Source organism: Typopeltis vanoorti, chromosome 16 (genome assembly GCF_054136105.1).
Source record: "Typopeltis vanoorti isolate ZY-2024b chromosome 16, IOZ_Tvanoo_1.0, whole genome shotgun sequence".
Lineage (NCBI taxonomy): Eukaryota > Metazoa > Arthropoda > Arachnida > Uropygi > Thelyphonidae > Typopeltis > Typopeltis vanoorti.
In genome coordinates, this window is record NC_143564.1 from 99,269,707 (window position 1) to 99,288,582 (window position 18,876).

The following is an 18,876-nucleotide window of genomic DNA, read 5'->3' on the forward strand; positions in this document are numbered from 1 at the left end:
ATGGAAACCATATGCATGCATGTTCAGAAGATAAATAGATCCATTGATCATAAGTTCTTTAAATTATTTATGAAAATAAATTTTTTATAAAATGAACAAGAAATTATTTTTTATGATGTTTTTCACACAATATTTTGTCAAATTTTAAGAGCTTAACATCAGTGTGGTAACGAGACATTTTTGCATCTGAGGTGAAATGCTAATTACATGCTTGTCCAATCAGATTTTTAATTTTTATGCAGAGTCTATCATCAAAAACAGAATTGATTAAATGTTCATATGTAAAATAACAAAACTAAAAAAGCACCTTTTTCACTTTATTTTTATTTTTTTGTTGTTATTGTTGTGTTCTGTCTGCAGTAGTGTTTCATGTATTTCTTTATTATGTGAATTATTAATATCTAATGAATGGAATGAAATAATTTATTTCAATTAATAGATTAGTGGGAAAATTCAGAAGCATTTGGTGATAATAGAAAACTGATAGATGAATTTAATAGAATGGATAGAATGAGATAAAATGAATCTTTAGTGCAAGAATGTTTTGTAAAAATACAAGAGGTTACCTTTGATATGCTATATCAGCATGTAGGTAGCAGGGGATGTAGAGATTTCATATTTTTGATTGGTGAGCGGGAAGAGTGCTGTGAATGAGTAATCAGTAGAGTGGTTAGGACTCCATGGTGATGCCTTAATAATACATAAATGTTGTTGGCCTGACTGTAGAAAGTAGACTAGTAACTTAGTCAATGAGGCTTCTCTCATTTCTTGTATCTTCTCTCCATGTGAATTCGTGCACATCTTTATATTGGAACATGATGTTAGTAATGATTAGTTCATGTCCTGAACAGAAATCCAGCTTATATACTATTATTATTAATTTTGCTCTTTTCTCCAAATTTTTCCTAAACATTTTTATATGGTAATAAGTTTCTCTTCTTCTGTTCAGATCCTGAACAAGAACCAGCTTTTCCTTTTTCTTTGTTTCAACTGCTTTCTCTAGTGACTTGGAAAAATTCTTCCACTTCTTCCTTAGTTGAACCTTCTATGGGATTATAGGCACAAAAAAGTCTCATTGTTCATTTCCCATTATGATTGCCTGCATCACTCTACTTGATATTGTCTGCCATTCAAGAAGATTGAATAGTATTGCCTTCCTTTCCTGATTATTTTTGTCTGAATATAACATGTTCTATTTGTTATTTAGAAGAATCTCTTCTGTTTTTTGTCTTTGTTATTTTGGTAACATCTATTATGTCGATCTGGTACTTCTCTGATTCTACTTCTTTCTCGTTAATGCTTATGTTAAATGTTCTGGCACACCGGATTGATTGGACCTCTGATCCTTCATCCCTTTGTCACATATGCAATGAAATTGCTGGATTGAGGAATGTTATTGAGCACTTGGCTTTCCATTTGTGGGCTTTTGACTACTGTTAAGGTTTTTTTTAACTGCCTTTTTAGTATTTTTTTTGGTACATTTATCTTGAGAATTTGTTTCATTCTATTGCTAGATGGTAGATGATGATGGACTTGAGATATTATTGTCTATCTGGTTTGCTCATTTTGGGCTTCTGGCAGTAGATATTCAAAATCCGTGACACTTGCTGTAATTTTGCATTTAGACACTCTAATTTCCTGTCGCTTCACTTGTTTGCATTTGATGAGGTATGATTTGGTAAGTTTGATGTGTCCTAGTGGAAATTGGCCTGTAGGAGTTTGAAAAGAAGCCTATTGTACCTATTTTATTGAATGCTTTTTCATTGTCCATGAAGATCATCCCTGTGTTGCTGCTTCCAGTTTAACCCCTGGCTAATGTTTTCCATAACTCTGAGAGCCTTGTTGTTCAGTGGAATGGGATCTCCCAGAATTCAGATTGCTGATCAGGGATGAGATTTAGTTATTTGACTTCTGCAGTCTTATTAGTATTACCATCTTGGCTATTTTTCCTAGGCAGGAAAACATGGCTGATTGAGTGATAGTTTTGAAGATACACTGCTTTTCCTGGTTTTGGGATTAAGATTGCATCTACTACTTTCCATCGTGCTTGAAAGTAGTGATATCTTAATATTGCATTAATAATGGCAATAATGTGCATCAGGACTTTATGCGGCAGGCATTGATGATTTTTCTAGAAATCTCATTTGGGCTTGGTGCTGCTTTCCTATTCTTAAGTTTAGTTATGATTTCATGTATCTCAGCAGATTGACGATGTTGGATGGGGCTTTTTACTGTGTTCATTTTAGTGTACAGCATACCTTTGTAGGTATGTATGTGCCGAAGTCTAAATCTGTGTAGGTATAACTTGGTGTACGCTGCTTTTCTAGGCTGTCAGCAAAACTTCACCTTTGCCTATCACAGTAAACCAGACCAGGTTCATGATAGATTGATGGGAGAGGAGGGGTTTACAGTCTTTGCATAGAGGATGCTTATATTTTTACACACACACACAAAAGGTTGTAAAGCTTTTAGTACATTTGCACAGTGAGTAAGCTGAGGATTTTTTTTTTGTCCATTTTATAATTTTTGTATTTTTATTTAAAATAAAGAGCCAATAGGCTTCATTTCGGCGATGTAAACATTATTTAAATTAAGGGGATATGATAACTACTCAGCAAACGAAGCTAGCCTATTGCCATTGTTATGCTAATCATGAATTCTGCTGCTGCTGATGAGTTAGTTTGATCCAGTAGCTGACTTTTCACTGTTTGTCCTAGTTCCCCCTGACAAAAACAGTGGGGTGAAGGGGGGGGGGCACTTCCCCTGGATCAATTAAAAAATTCCACAAATTATAATTGTAAAATTGATTGAGATATGTAATCTTACACCCCCGACCCTGGGAGCGCTTTGTCTGTCTTTAAATTTTATTATGGGGTAGCCATAGAACACGTGTTTTATTGCAGTAACAAAACATTTTCTGTTTTTAGTTCATCTTTTTCATTTGTGAACAGTGACCGGTTAGTTACAGAGATAGTAAGTTACAGAGTGAAGTGCGAATTGTAAATTTATAGTGAAACAAATTTAAACAAAAAAATACATTTTTAAAAGGTAAGTGTATGTAATTTAATATTATTTTACTTGTTAGTTTTGTGATTTTTTTGCTTTTAAACTAAAATAATTTAATTTAGGATTAATTAATTAATTAGTTGATTTTTAATAAAATATGCCGGTCAATTTTTTAACATATGAAATTGTGCAAAAAAACTATTAATTTTGAATACCTTTTTTCCTCAAGAATTAAAGATCATTAAAATCGATGCAAAATGAAAATAATGTATTTATAGTTTACATCGACAAATAATTACATAAAAAAAAAACTAAAAGACATTTATTGATTTAATTATTTAATTAAATCAATAAAAATTTATTGATGTAATTATTTGTCTCCAAGCTCCTCCATCCCCTCCTGGAAAACATGACAGCACACCCAACTGAAATTATCCCGCAACGCTACTGGATGAGATGCTGTTTAGTGTACACTGCATGTGTACCATTGATGAGTAGATTGAACACCATCCTGTGTGTAAATGCTGTTTAAAAATAAATAACACTTCAAAGACATGGATAGAATCCATGTCTTTGAAGTGTTATTTATTTTTAAACATTTTTTTATTTTTAAACAGGAAATACAGGAAACATTGTATTCTTATCGTTTATTAGTCATTTTAGCTAAAAGTTTCATTGGCCTAACACAGTTTCAAACTGTGTCCTCCTCTTGCAAGAATAAGAAATTTTTTCATGATTGAAATTTTTTTTTTTTTAAAGTGAGATTTTGATTTGTACATAATCATATGAATTGTAGAAAAGAGCCACAAAAAAAAGTTCACTTTATCATAAAAAATTAGGAAGGGAAAGGACAATAAAATATTCATATTTTATATCCAGGTGGATATGTTAGTCCTCAAGAAACTTCAAATGTAATAGCTCTTAAAAATTTGATTAATGCATTTTATTATTCAATCTTAACTTATATAGTTATATAAGTTAAAATTTTTACTTAGCTTGCTCATTATGAATTAAAACTTTGTCAACTTTCTTTGGAACATGCTTGTCTAAATCTTTGTTTGGGAGATGAATCTGATTTGTCCAGTGTGAGGTCACCAGTATGGTGATAGACAATTGGAAGGCCAACATGGCTTGAAAAAGCCATGTTGGCCTTCCAATTGTCTCGCTTTGGTCACTCCAGCAGTCTCTCCAATTGTCTCTCTTTGGTCTCTACAGCAGGTTTCTCAGATTATCTGACCATTAATCTACTCACAATACCAATGTATGATAGGTATTATTATTATTATGTGACACCTCCAGGGAGTCCAAAGACTCATCAAGGGAGAGTGTGCCAACAGCATTGAATGATTGATCCCTTCTGACCGCACTCAAACTTGCTTAACTTCTTGCATGTACCATTAGTAGCAGAGGCTCTACTAATGGTTCATGCAAGAAGTTAAGCAAGTTTGAGCACAACCTGTTATGGCTGGGGTTGTTATTTTAAAGTTCATGGTTCTATAAGAAGGGTAGAGCAATTGGGGAATTTGTCCCTGGCATAGAAATGGTAAACCAGAGATTCCCGTGGCGCTGTTTAAGTAAGAACAGCAAATTTTAGAAGTGAATTAATAACATATATCATATACAAAAACGTATTGTTTTTTATGTGGCTCCTCCCCATGAAGGTTTATTTGTAAACCTATAATACATTTATACCATGAGTGGATCAAGGATTTTTTTTCCCCTATTTTTATTGATTTTATATGTTTTATATGTTTTATTTTTTTACATATGGCCCTATGGCCAAACATGGAACTTTTCCAAGCCATTTCAAGCCTGCAGTAAGCGGGGTGGTCTCACACCCGGTGAAAAAATTCATCTCCCACATAGACACAATTCTAAACATTCATGCGTACAGCGAGATTCGAACCTGCAGCCCATTGGTTGGAGAGTAGATAGGCTATCCATTTGGCTCATCGCACCCCCTACCGGGATCCTAATTATGTTAATTACAAGACTGTGGAGATTTTTTTTTTGGAGTGTGGGGAAGGGCATTGACCTTCTTACAGTACTAATAGTTCATAAAAGTAGTTAGTGAATAAAACGTTTTATAGTGTGGCTGCATATAAATCCTTTTTATTTTCTTAAAAAAAATATTGATTAAGAATGTTTTCGTTTTTGAATCAGAAGTTTGTATTTGCTGATTTCTCAAATTTACTACTAGTTTCTCCAGTGTCGCTGTATGAAAATTGGCTCTTTTCATAGGTCTTCTTCATAATAACGCATTTTACTTGCATAAAGGATTTCGATTTCTTCCCTAACGATTGTTTTAATGGATTTTGTTATATCGTCATAGAATTTCATTAGTAATATGCACACTGTCACAAGCCAAGAAATAGTGTGAATTTTTCATGCAGTGAGTTTTGAGATCACAGACTGTTGAAATGGGTATGAGAGTGAAAGTTGGGTTCCTGGCCATTAAAAAATATGAGATCACTTGCTGGGAAAAATAGTATTAGGCACTGCCACCATCCTCCCGGTGGTAGTGGCCAAAATTTTGGACTGAAATCGTTTCGTACTGCGGATTTTGTTTTACGCTCTATTTAAAAGTTAACAATTAAAATTGAAAACTTTAATTTGTAAGGAAGGAGTAAATTTTATTTTTATTTTTAAAAACTTAATCAGTTAGAAGAATTAAGAATAAAATGGAAAGTTATATATTCGAAGAGTACTTAATGCTCTCTCTTGTTCTGATAATTTTCTACTGATACTAATTTATTTCACGATGAGCACGTTCCTTCAACTGCACGAGTGTGACCTTTTGATATGTATCAGGTACAATAAACTTGAAGTGTTGTCTGATTTCAGAAAGGTAATTATCATTTGGCTCTAATTGCATTGCGTTTGATAAAAACGAAACAGTGCACTATGATTTTCATTTAGGCTGTGGCATTGATTGTGTTACTCATTTCAATATTGCAAATGTAGTCGATGTTAAAAAACTCACATTTTAACATATTAGCTTGCACAAGATGCATCATTAATTAAATCCTAGAGAATGAAACAAGTGCACAGATTCTGGAAGGAAATGCTATGTCAAATGACAAGATAATCTTGTTTGAAGTAAATGAAATCCCCTTTTGTTGTAATTGTGCGTGTTTGGGAGTAACAGACGGCTGTCTTCATCACCACCTTTGGGGAAAAGGAAGAAAAACATGTCTCATGAAAGACATACTCGCACTGTTAGAATTACATTCCGTTTATCAGCACGGTAAATTGCAAATGCCACTCACGCTCGTTCCTGTGTAATACTCTTCAGTGTCATGTGTCCGTAATGGAAACGCCAAGGGAGTCAGCATTATGACTATTCATCTGATCCTTTCACTTTTATCTCCTGCCGCTTTAAGTATGAAATACTGCAGAATTGTGTGAATGAAGGCAGTTTCCATGAAACGACTGATAACAGCGCGATGAAGTATTGGAGATGATAAGATAAAATATAGATTTCCATGACAGTTCATATTTCCTCCTGTCATCCGAAGAACACAGACTTCGGTTCTAAGACACTTTCATTTTGGGAACTCATTCACGACGTATCCCAGTACTCTCTAGTATGGTGCCGTTTTTTTAAGTTCCCGGACTCTTTATTGGTTTATGTTGTAATTGCATCTTTATATAACTCTTTCATTTCGGTTTCCAAAGAATACGTTACTAATTTTTATTTATTTCCTATCTAAACTTAAGGAAGCGAACTTTGTTTCAAGTAAAGTAAACCCCATCTTTCATACCATTACTAAATGCTAGCCTGATTTTTTTTTTTTTTTAAACCCTCTTCGTTATATCTCATTTCAGGTATAAAAATGATAAACTGTTTTGTTTTAGAATAGAGATGACCACTTTAGGTTCTGTGTTATTGTTAAATAAATAGCTATTTAAAAAATACCTGATTTGGCCGATACGTCTCAGTGTATATAATCAGGAGACGTGCTGCTGATGGTTAAAATATTAACCATCACGTCACATGTAGAGGTCATTTTAATTTAATTACGGTATTAAAAGGGGAAAATTAATTCAAGACATTGAAATACAAACTTCCTTGTTACGACATTATAGCTGATTCTTTTCGTATTCTTTTTATCTTAAATAAAAAGTGAAACCGAGTCACTTATTCAAGTGGATGGGTTCCGCCCAGCTACGAACCGCCTACCCCCCCACCCACTCGATTATCACACGTCCTTTAAAAAAAAAAAAAAAAAAAAAAAAAAAGCGTGACTTAATGTGCTTAATCACGTTTGTTTTCAAGATTTATACATATGTTATATATATATGTTAAAGATGCCAAGCTATTTTAAACTTGGTTTTACTCCATTTCCCAAGTAAGCAAACAGACAAATAAGTCAAGTTTGCGCCTGCACGTATTGCGAGTCTAGCTGACCCTCAAAGTAGTGCAAGTCAAGGCAACTCATGGTAAAGTAGTATAAGCTCTGATCACTATTCTTAATATTTACCCTTAATGCACAGCCCATCTCCTTGAGGAGATGTACGATGCTATGTATTAAAGGCAAGGGGCTACCCAGACCGGTTTCGACCTTTATTAAGGTCTCATCAGCTAGGCTCGAAATATCAAGATGTTATTAATACAGAGCTTATAAGTAGGGTGAGCCTACCATGTGTAGAGCCAACGCTGAGAAGTTCTTCTCGGTGACGGAGTGAGCCTGTCATTGAGTGGAACAACGCTGAGTTGGACGGTTTTTTGGCCACTATGGAGTGGGCTAGGGATCGTCCTACTTTTTAGAGGTCTTTACTTAAATACACCTCAATAAAGGTCGAAACCGGTGGGGGCTATTATGAGTTCGCTCTCTTACGATGTTTGCCTTAAGGGAGCAATTTGAGTCTCTGTGGAAAGTGTTTTCCGGTACGGCCCGGTGAGGGGCTTTCTCGGTGAATGCTTTTCTTCGGAATATATGAGCGATTCTGCTCAGTGGTGGTGCTGGGTGGAAGGCCATCACTCAGTGGAGCCAACGCTGAGATGGACGGTCTTTCGCCTACAATTGAATGACCTAGGGATCGTCCGAATTTTTAGAGACGGCTTTACTTATTCATAAGATCGAAACCGGTCTGGGTAGTGGCCCCTTGCCTTTAATATAATACATGGCATCATACATCTCCTCAAGGAGATGGGCTGTGCATTAAGGGTAAATATTAAGAATAGTGATCAGAGCTTATTCGACTTTTACTATGAGTTGCCTTGACTTGCACTACTTTGAGGGTCAGCTAGACTCGCAATACGTGCGGGCGCAAACTTGACTTATTTGTCTGTTTGCTTACTTGGGAAATGGAGTAAAGCCAAGTTTAAAATAGCTTGATATCTTTAACATTTATTATACCCAAGATAAAATACTTTCTACATATATAATATTACGATTTCTTAAAATCGTAATAAAGTGGTCCAATGTTGTATTCAGCGATTAAGGAGTGTGTAATAATAATAACCATACTGGAAGAGTTTAAAATTTAATCTATCTTACATTTTCGTATCTGCGTGCAGTTGTCCTTAAAATATGTTGTGTATTCATTTTATCACACATGTGAACAAAATCAAGGATATGGTGACTGGATCTCCATAAGCCGGAGCTAGACAAAGGATAAAACATATTTCAAGTATCAGACATTAGTTTTAAAAAACGTATTTGTAAGTAGGGATGCCGAATATTTGGTTTTGCGTCGATATTCTGCGTGTTTTTCAGATATTCATCTTTGGCCGAATCAGCAGAGAGATTCGGCATTGTGCCGGCTTAAGCAGAAAAATTCGTTACCGTACGCCCACAGATGTGAGATCCTTCGACACTTCTGCGCATGTCAGAAGGAGAATCCATTCCGATATTAGTGTAATCAATGCGTTTCGTGGGATGAGTGTTTATTAATAAACGTTGGAAAATTAACTTTTCTTTTATTAAAATTCTAGTTCTTAAAGTGGTTACTATTTTGCTTGTACAACAGTTAGAAAATTTACGTATAAAGCACGTGATTTCGCTTGTTGGTGACCAATTAGTACATCTTTTATTTCTCTCTCCCCTTCAGCATGAATTGACTATTCTTGGCACAAAGCCAAGGTCGGCTCGACGAAGTGTGGGAGCATAATCATGCATCATAACAAATGCAAGCAGTAGCGCACTCATGATTTAATCTGGGGGGGGGGGGAGTTGAGTAGACGATTTGAGGATACACTCTACGCACCGCATATGACCAAGCATCTGCAATGATCGCTAATTCATAAGTAGTTTAGAAATAGAAGACACGACAGACACAACATAAATAACAAAAAAAAATGAATTTTAATTAGGAAAAGATTTTCGGAAATTTTTCTAGTGTTTTTTCCCTTTTTCTTTGGGGGGGGGCAGGGTCGCCCGGCCCCACTGGGTGCGCTATAGGTACTTTTTTTTTTTAATTTTATATTATGCACTCTTAAAAGTTGTTTATATTATATTATGAAATGTTGAAACATGTCTTAAAAGTATTGAAAAGAATATCGTTTTGGCTATAGATAATAAAAAAAACAATATTTGGAACTTTTACACTTTTCGTGAAAATTCAAAATTTGCAAGATGTAAAACATGCAAAAGTAAAATATCCGGGTGATAATACAGGAAAAAGAAGTTGCACATCTGTGATTAACCACGTAAAACGCAAGAATAGCGAAATGAAAAACCAAAATGAAGCTGTGAAATATCAAACCACAATGTAAGAATTAATAAGCAGTCAGAATCTAAAGTAAATCCACCATAACAACATATGTTATTTGATGTTAACGAATATTCTAAAAAAAAAAAAATAATGTAAAGGACAGGAAAATAGGCATAATCTTTGTTTGCTATAAATGAAACTATTGCATTGGATAACAGGCCATATTCAACTCTGACCCAATGCTTCAGTATATTTTGCGCAGCTGAAATTTTGAAATAGGTTGCAAGACAATATATTTAGTTACTATTCAAAAAAAAAAAAAAAAAACGGTAAATAAACTCTTATTCCGCAGTAAAATTTTCAGAAAATTTCTTTAGGCACCATTTCTTTATTCATCGAAAATTTTTTTTCAGAAAGGGGAATATTTATGAAGAAACAAGACGTAGAATTCCCTCAAAAATTACCAAAAAAAAAATCCTTTCTTCGGTATTTTCAACATCATAATTTATCGCTAATTCGTTTTGTCCATAATTATGTTTTTAATTCACAATTTAAAATAAAAGTTCTGTTAATATTTTTATTTTGTAATTTAAGGAAATAAATGCAATATTTATTATTATACGAAACCTTCAATGCCTCCCAAGACTCATCGCGGGAAGGCACTATACACAACTCACCGTCTCCCATACTTAATCCTCCTCCTACCACTACACTCAACGCCATCTACTGCCTACTACTACCAACAGTATTTTATTTATTTATTTATTTTTTGTCTGTAAATTGTGTGTATTATTCTTGGCTGATTTGCCTGTATGCTGATGAAAAACCCGACTTTCCGAGAGAAAAACACTGCTACCTCTGTATGATATTGACTAACCTTCGTTTGAAAAGCCCATATAATGATTCCGCTCTTCACGACGAGAACTCATATTATGATGTTTAGACTTTTTTTTTTAATGTTCCTTGTAAAACATAATGACAGTTTTATTATACTGAAATGGGGAATATCTATAGATCCAACCATATTTTATAGCGACATTTAGAAAGAACTTAAAAGTTTCGAAAAATTACCAGATATGTTATAAGAACATAACCTTCGGTATCTAAATTGCTATGGTTTGCGATTTAAAGCAGTGTTTTCCAAACTGTGTATTACGTGTACGCGATTCATTAGTGGGTCGTGAAATCGGTTTAACAGTACGACTAACTCTTTTTTTTTTTTTTTTAAATTAAGTAGAATGCATAAAAGTATAAAAGTTATATTCGTGGTGTCATATTCGGTTCTCCTCGAACGAGAACTCGCTAGTCGGTATATTGTCCCTTCCGCATTGAGCGGGCGCAATTTTTAAAGTTTTAAATATATCTAGCATGTTTGCTAGTTTGAATTTATTTTTGTTCGTAAAATTAGTATTGGTGAACTGTCGTAATAAAAACTGCATTTGTGAAAAATCTCAATTGCAGTTCTGATTTCAAGTTATATACATACTTTGCTTTACATAAAATCAGTTGATCTCTGACCCAATGCTTCATTATATTTTGTGCAGCTGAAATTTTGAAATAGGTTGCTAAGACAATATATTTAGTTACTGTTTTATGGCGCTATAATAAAACTTTGTTTTGCTTGCTTGTATGCAGTATTGTTTCTGTGGGAGGGGAGAGAAATTGATTTTCACTGTGCAAGGTTGTTTTCATTCCACTTATCTCTAAGTTACACATTATCGCTGCATTTAGTATATAGACTCTAATTGTTTCCATTGTATGTTGTGATACAATGAAGGAACGTTCTCGCTTGACAGTAAATCTAACCGACATTGCCCACATTTGGACACACGTTGTAGAAAGATTTGGAGAAACTTGGGTGGTGTTGTTGATATTTTCACGATTGGACACAGCGTTCTACTTATAAAGTTACCATATTATGGCCTGTCTTCCGCCCTTTGTAACCAAAGTTATTCAATTTCATCAATAGTCGTTCACTAGAGGGTGCCATACTGAATTGTTTTCTCCCTTCAGATTCCCCCTTCAATGTTAGAGTACTTCGGGTGCACTATATTTTCTTACATGATTTTTTCCTTAAACGTTAATGACTTCCTCTCACTACCTTAAATCCTATTCATAATTATGCTGGTGACAATATACTCATTTCTTCACATGTAGTACTCAGGTGATCCAGTCATCATGATGTTCCTAAAAAAAAGTTTTTTTCTGGTGGAGTGAGGACAACTTAGTGAACTTCAGTGCTAATATTAAAACACAGCAACGTTTTTATTTTTTGTCTCAATTGACAAAAAAAATTTGGAAAGGTCTCAATTGACTTCCCTTTACCTTTGGCAGGATTTCATCTCCAGAACTCAAGTTTTTTTTTTTTTTTTCATTTCGCAAGGCAGGCAAATTTGACAGAACGGCAAGGCTCTTATTTCAACGCTTCTCAAAATTCAGTATCTTTATTGATAATGCTCAGATCTTATGTCAAGATGATATTTTTCGTTTTTGTGTTGACTTACACTTCTAGTCTTTCCTGACACAAACACATCTCCCCCATAACTTAGGAGACTATACTGAAGGAAAATCCCCCCCCCCTCAAAAAAATCAACAATTCTAGTTTCCTTTTCCATCCAAGACTACTTACATGTACAGTTCTTAATACTCTCATAAATTCCTAGAAACATAAATACATTTTTCACCTTTTGCAATGATGCATCAAAAAAACCTGTCTAAAATGCTTTATGTCAGTGTGGGCTGTGAGAGAATACTATTAGTTATTATGGCATTAGTGTAAAAGGGAGCCAAAAGGCTTTACTTCGGCAATGCAAAATTATTCAAATTAAGTGGACATTGAATCCAACATTATTTCAAAGCCGAATAGAGAAACTACAAGAGTTTCATGCCAAATGTAGAAACTATAAAAGTTTCGGCCGATCTAAGCGTAAGCAAACCTTTCATGACAGGAGCAACTCGCAGTAAAGGTGGAGTAAGATCTGATCACTATCCGTAGTATTTTCTATAATGTAAAACACATTTCCTATCGGACATGTATCATGTTATACATTATGGGGAGGTCACTACCCAGACCGGTTTCGACCTTTTTTGAATGTTCAAGTACAGGTCAAACTCCAAAAACTCAGCGTTGTTCCCTTTAGGGGTAACCATAATAGCCGTGCCTCGGTTAACTTCACAGGCTACAGCATTGCCATTCATTATCCCCCCCCCCCCCCCATACACACACCGGACCTGGGTGACAGCAACAGCCGAGCGTCCGAGCCTCAATTAAAACTTCTTGGGCTACAGCATTGCCATTCGTCACCCAAGCTTCCAACCGGTTTTGACCTTTATTGAGGTCTCGTCAGTGGGAGCCAGACCCAGATGTAAATACTCAGGTTGAAGTGATGCAGAACTTATAGTTTACCATACGAGTTGCCAAAAAAATGTGTCACATCACAAAAGGCACCTAGAATTATTGAAAAAAGAGAGCCAAAAGGGTTCACTTCGGCGAAGCAAAATTATTCAAATTAAGTGGATATTGAATCCAACATTATTTCAAAGCATAATGTTGAAATAATGCTTTGAAATAATGTTGGATTCAATATCCACTTAATTTGAATGAATACTATTAGTTATTATTTTGAAATATTTGTTGTAAATTTTCAGATACGGTTTAGAATACTATATATTAAAATCCCGTTAATTAAAGAAGTTCTTTTATATAATTCTTTTAATATATATTCGAGAAATATAAAATACTGTATAATATAAAGTAAATACCAAGTGCACTTAAAAAGAGAGACGATTTTTTTTTTTTTTTTTTTTTTTTTTATCCTTTCATATTTTGGTTTTCAGATTTCACTTAAATTATATTATAGTTTTCAATGTAGCACATATTTCAGTATTCCATTAATTAGTGGAAGATAATATGAATGGAAAAACTGTTATATGACGTATTAAAAATTCGAGCCTTAAAAAATATTTTTAATGCTCGAATGAATGCTAAATGAGGGTGAGTTAGCCGGTTTTCACCGGTAATTCAAGTTTTTATTCTGCACAACAGCCAGACTAGTGAATAACAATTAACAGGCATTATACAGTCGTTACCTGTAGGTAACTACTGATTAGGTTACTACCAGTGGCGGCTTGCACATAAGCACTGCGTCATCCCAAGGAAAAAATGAAAACATTAATTAAATTTTGTTTGTGTTTATAAATAATAACAATGCTGACAACATTATATAAATGCAATACAACATGTTACCTTTGTACATGTTTTCTGTGTACGAAACATAAGCTGTAACCTTTAACCTTGTTAAAGGTTACAGCTTTTGTTTCGACATTGATTTAATAGTTAATAATTGGAATTGTTCGATTAGCGCTTATGATTACGAAGCAAATGCACTGCGATCTAACACAGTCTCAGAATTATCGCGTTCGGACAATTGCAGCTAGAACCGCCGATATTCGTTTGCACTTGTCACTGCTCGTAACAAGTGAATCCGACACTGCTCGTTGAGCAGTGTCACTATAGATAAATTGTATGTTTACGCGCGCTATTTCTGTGTACGAAAATTTTATTATTGGTGTGTGTTGTGGTGAGGGTGAAATATTTTTAATAAAGCAATTTTTTAATATGTAAATTTATTTATTAATAAATTGGTTACTGATTAGTAACCAATTTATTTTGTGTATGCAACACCCCCACTTAAAATTTTCACCTGTCGCCACTGGTTACTACAGTATAATCTGTAGTAACCAGTGGTCACTTGCCAGTCATCTATCGAAATGAATGTGTTACGAAAATAGAGGATGTTAAAAATCCATTTTTATTTCATAGTTAGATAATTACTTTGAAATTTAAAGTTTCGTACTAAACTGACGAGAGAGAGGGAGTTTGGAATCTGTTAAGTTTCTGCTCGGTCTACGATGAGATTAGCAGTTCGAAAAATCATGTTTTTCAAGGAATGAAGTATTCAGGACTCCCATACCCGAGGTTGTATTCTAATAAGGCCCGCTTAATTTTGTAACTAAGTTTGAGATTCAGTTATTTGGCTGTGAAGTGGATTTTTTAATGTCCTTTATTTCTGTAATTTACCATGTTAAATTCAAGCCTTTAGGATTTTTCTTCAACTGTCAGAACTATCAACTTCATATTTCGGTGAAGAGTTGATCAATGTTTATTTTATTTATACAGTAGTAATCGCCCTTTTCGCGTCATTCCTTCTTCATCAGAGCGTTATGAAGGGACATTTGTAAAGTATCGTACCGTGGGACTCCTATTGCCGTTTTACTTTTTAGTTTTTTTGCTCATGATATTTCGTTAAGAAAGTTCTTCATTAAGAAAAGCGAATGGTTTTCAAATTATTCATAGCTGAATGAGCGTTTCATTCCATTTTTTACTCTGTAATGAAGTAATTTTCGAGTAATTTGCATAGAGAATGCGTTGCATTAAATTTGAAAATTAACGTTTATTTGATTTATCTTAATATCCGAAATGTGGTGGGGAAAGTTGTGATATACACACAGATTAGTAGTAATCTGGCAAATGCAGTCATTTCGCAAATCTAATCACATCCTTTTGTGAACACCAGGCATTTTTTGCAGTATAATGACGGATTAAAAAAATATGAAGTATTTTCGTAGCGTTGTACACATTTTCAAATTGTTTTCTGCGTGCGAGTTAAGTGCACTTACGATAATTATACCTTTTTGTTTTCTTTTTTGTAAATTTCGGTTTTTGCACTAAAATAATTTTTCATTATTAACGGTTTTACTATAATTTCTGAATGCGCCGTGAAGAAGCATTCCTGGTGCAACGGTATGTGCAACAATTAGGACTCGAGCCATATTTTTCTATAATTAAGATTCTTTGAGATTTTTCGGTCAATTTTTTGAATTGATCACTCCTTAGTTTTTTTTTTTTTTTTTTTGTTTTCTCAGCCAGATATAAGTACGTAAATTCCTATCTCTGTCCTTTGATATTTTTGTCTTTTTTCTTGTTATTTAGGTTTAAATATTAAAAATATCAAGTATTTATATATATAAAAAAAACAATCAGAAAGCACGTATTTAAACAAAAACAGCATTCATTTCTTTCGTGTATCTTTCATTTACATATTTACATTTTACAGCTAATAATGATATTATTACTGTAAAATGTGTATAAGACCGACATGGTCATATTTCCCCTTTCTGATTCGTTCTACTGTCACCCGAAAAATGTCAACAGGTGTTTTTTGTTTTTTTTTCTTAGTTGTTTACTAACGGGAAAAAAAAAAATCTAAATTTTGAATCGTTCATTCAAAATTACTACGTTGTTTGTATCATTAATGGATGATACGTTCAGAGCATGGTTGCAACGCAGATAGGCTGTGTGGAAATGTCACTGCTTTATCTCGTGTCGTTTTTATGCATATTGAACCTTTAATGTACGTATAACGTCTCTGAGAGAACCATGTTTGGAAACTCCCCATTCATTTCATACCAATATAAAGATAACCTGTTGTAACTGTGATGCACTTGTGCTTCATGGATAATATAGCACGGTATCATTGTAGCAGTTTATCTATTTATTTATATTTGACCCTTTCTCTGCTATTATGAGAGTTTTTTCAGATAAAATATACTTTTATCTGAAAAAGGCCTTGTGTAAAACAATTCTGTTTTACACAAGGCCTTTAATAGTAAATCTGTGATTTTCCTCTCACGTTTTCGCACTAGTCACGTAGTGTTAATCTGCTGACATGGGAAATAGAGGGTAGAAATAACTTAATGTAGAATGGGCTCTTCAAAATCTTTTTCATTTTTTTTTTTGAGGGAAATAGTCACTCATCCAGAAGCACTTATCATACAAAGGAATTATTTCTCAGACCATATGAAGGAAAAAACATATTTAAGAAATATATATTCTTCTTTAGTCTCTTTCCATACACTGCTGGCTGTAGACGTATACCTTAACTTTCCACCCCTTTCTTTAGTCAGTATCGTCCATCTCATATCAAGCCTCTGTAGATAATCCTCCCTCCATCTTACTCTTTGGCAACTTTTCCTTCTCTTGGAATCCACTCAGTGTTTAATGTTGTCCATCGTTCGTCGGTTAATCTGCTAATATTAATCTGTTAATCTGAAGTGTTCTTGATTCAAGAAAGTGCAGCTGAGTGTAGGTGATACGCATCCACTTGCGATACACGGAACGACTCTGTCGCAATATGTACTTCGTAACGATGTACAGTATTTGTTATTGTATGGGAAATCTCTTCAAGAACATCAGCAAGCGAAAAATGTCTGGGGAAAAAATAACCGGTATAGATAGAATGTGTTAGAAAATACGAAATCACATTTTCAGCAAAAAAAAAAGCGTTCTATGCAAATAAGCGTTACTCAGTGAGACAAATATGTAATAGAAACCGAAGATTTTACGATTATTTACTTTTTATGCGAATAACCGTTATGCAATTAAATGTCACGATGAGTAAATCAAGACAGAAACGCCTTAAGAGTTATATAAATCGGGGATTTAAACTCTACCGAGCACAGAAAAAGTGGAATGCGTCATGCTCAGGCGCCACATATATCGTTTAGCTTTAACTATAAGGAAAGAATGATCTTGCATCCGATTTGGCCGTGATAATACCAGATCGCAAACTATAGAACTTTGTTTACTTAAAACACTTTTCTATAAATTACGCATGACACCGGGATGATACTACGAAAGTATATAAAAATTATACAGTATGTTCGCGCATAATTTTTTATATGCCCGAACATACTGAAGAATCGAACCAGTGGTCCACTTGAGCCTTAGACTTGTACAGAAGACAGATTTACGTAAACGTTATTCCGTAAACTTTGATGTAACAAGACTTTTACGTAAGTCGAATTTAACCTAGCCATCCAATTTGTTAATCACATCCTATTGATCTGCTTTGTGGAGACCACTAATGGGTGGTGTGTGAATGACGTAGGCGCTTTAAGTAAAATTTTTATAACCACTTTTTTTTCTTTTTTCTTTTTTTTCATATCCCTTTTAGGATAAGTGAATCTATTTGTATTACTTTCTTATTTTTTCCTGACTTGTAGTTAAGTGTTTAATTTTATTTATACACCATTTAGAAGACGCTACTTGTAGAGTAGCTAGCTTCTCCTGGATATATACTGTATACTAGCATCAGTGTCAGCTACCAATACTGCGATAACACCAGCTATAGTGTTTTCCATTTCTTGTGTCTTGAAGCATCATGCCTTGCTCCTTACCTGGTAACCTGTGTAGTTCTTTTTTTTCTTTTCCTTTTTTTTTTTTTTATTGCAGTAACTTTTCAATGCTCTTAGAAAGCAAGTTTAGTGTACATTTCAAGGAATACCTGGGACGTGAGATTTATTTTTAAATTACTTTCCTTGATTTTTTGCTTATTTGCTGAATCATGTTGGCTGACATATTTTAGTATACAGTATATTGAAATATTAATGGATTTAAATTATGAAAGTTGTACTCTTGAAGTTTGTGTATTGAATACCTAAAATGGCAAGCATATAGAAGATATGTACATTTCTTGTTCTGAGACCAGGATAGTACCATCTTGAAATGAAAAATTATCTGATCTCGTATTAACCACGCAGTGGGTGATGACGCCTTTCTCCTGGAAAGATAGCTGATATCCTGTGAAAGAAAATATAATTTTGTAGGCTTTATTTTGAGAGAACCTGATTGTTTAGTTTCAGTGAAGCATGTTTTTGAAAAACTCCAGTTTTTTTTACGCAAAGTCTATAGCTTGAACCTCTGGACATATGCGCAGTTTGCAGACAGGGACACATCCTGTTCATGATGTCACTGACGATATCGATTTTATTTTTTGCTAGAAATTTTTTTTATCTAAATTTACAAATGGCATTGAAATTAGTAGGAACTTGAACCGTGATGATGTTATTTTGGAAAAATGGATTTTAATGAGTTGGATTGCGGTATTTAAAATGGTTGTGAAGTTTAATGTAGGCTACTGTATCAGGAAGTGGGAATATCCTATGTATTAAATATAAATTAAGACCTTATTACGATTGACTTAATATTCCAAGAAATTGTATATTCTGCCAATGGAATTTGATTGATTACATCGAAAAATTTTGTCCCTCGACAGGAATATTTTTTATATAAAGCTTTGGTTCTGCCTCACTATTGTGTAAAATAGGGAGGCCACCCATTACTAGCATTGATTTGCTGGGGAGTACAAA

At 34.1% G+C, this 18,876-nt stretch overlaps 1 protein-coding gene across 1 annotated transcript in view; it reads left to right on the forward strand.

Annotated features, from left to right (window-relative positions):
• The window catches only part of LOC150098215 (uncharacterized), a 286,790-nt gene that overhangs the window by 94,654 nt on the left and 173,260 nt on the right, over positions 1-18,876 (forward strand). The gene's annotated exons all lie outside the window — the stretch shown is intronic.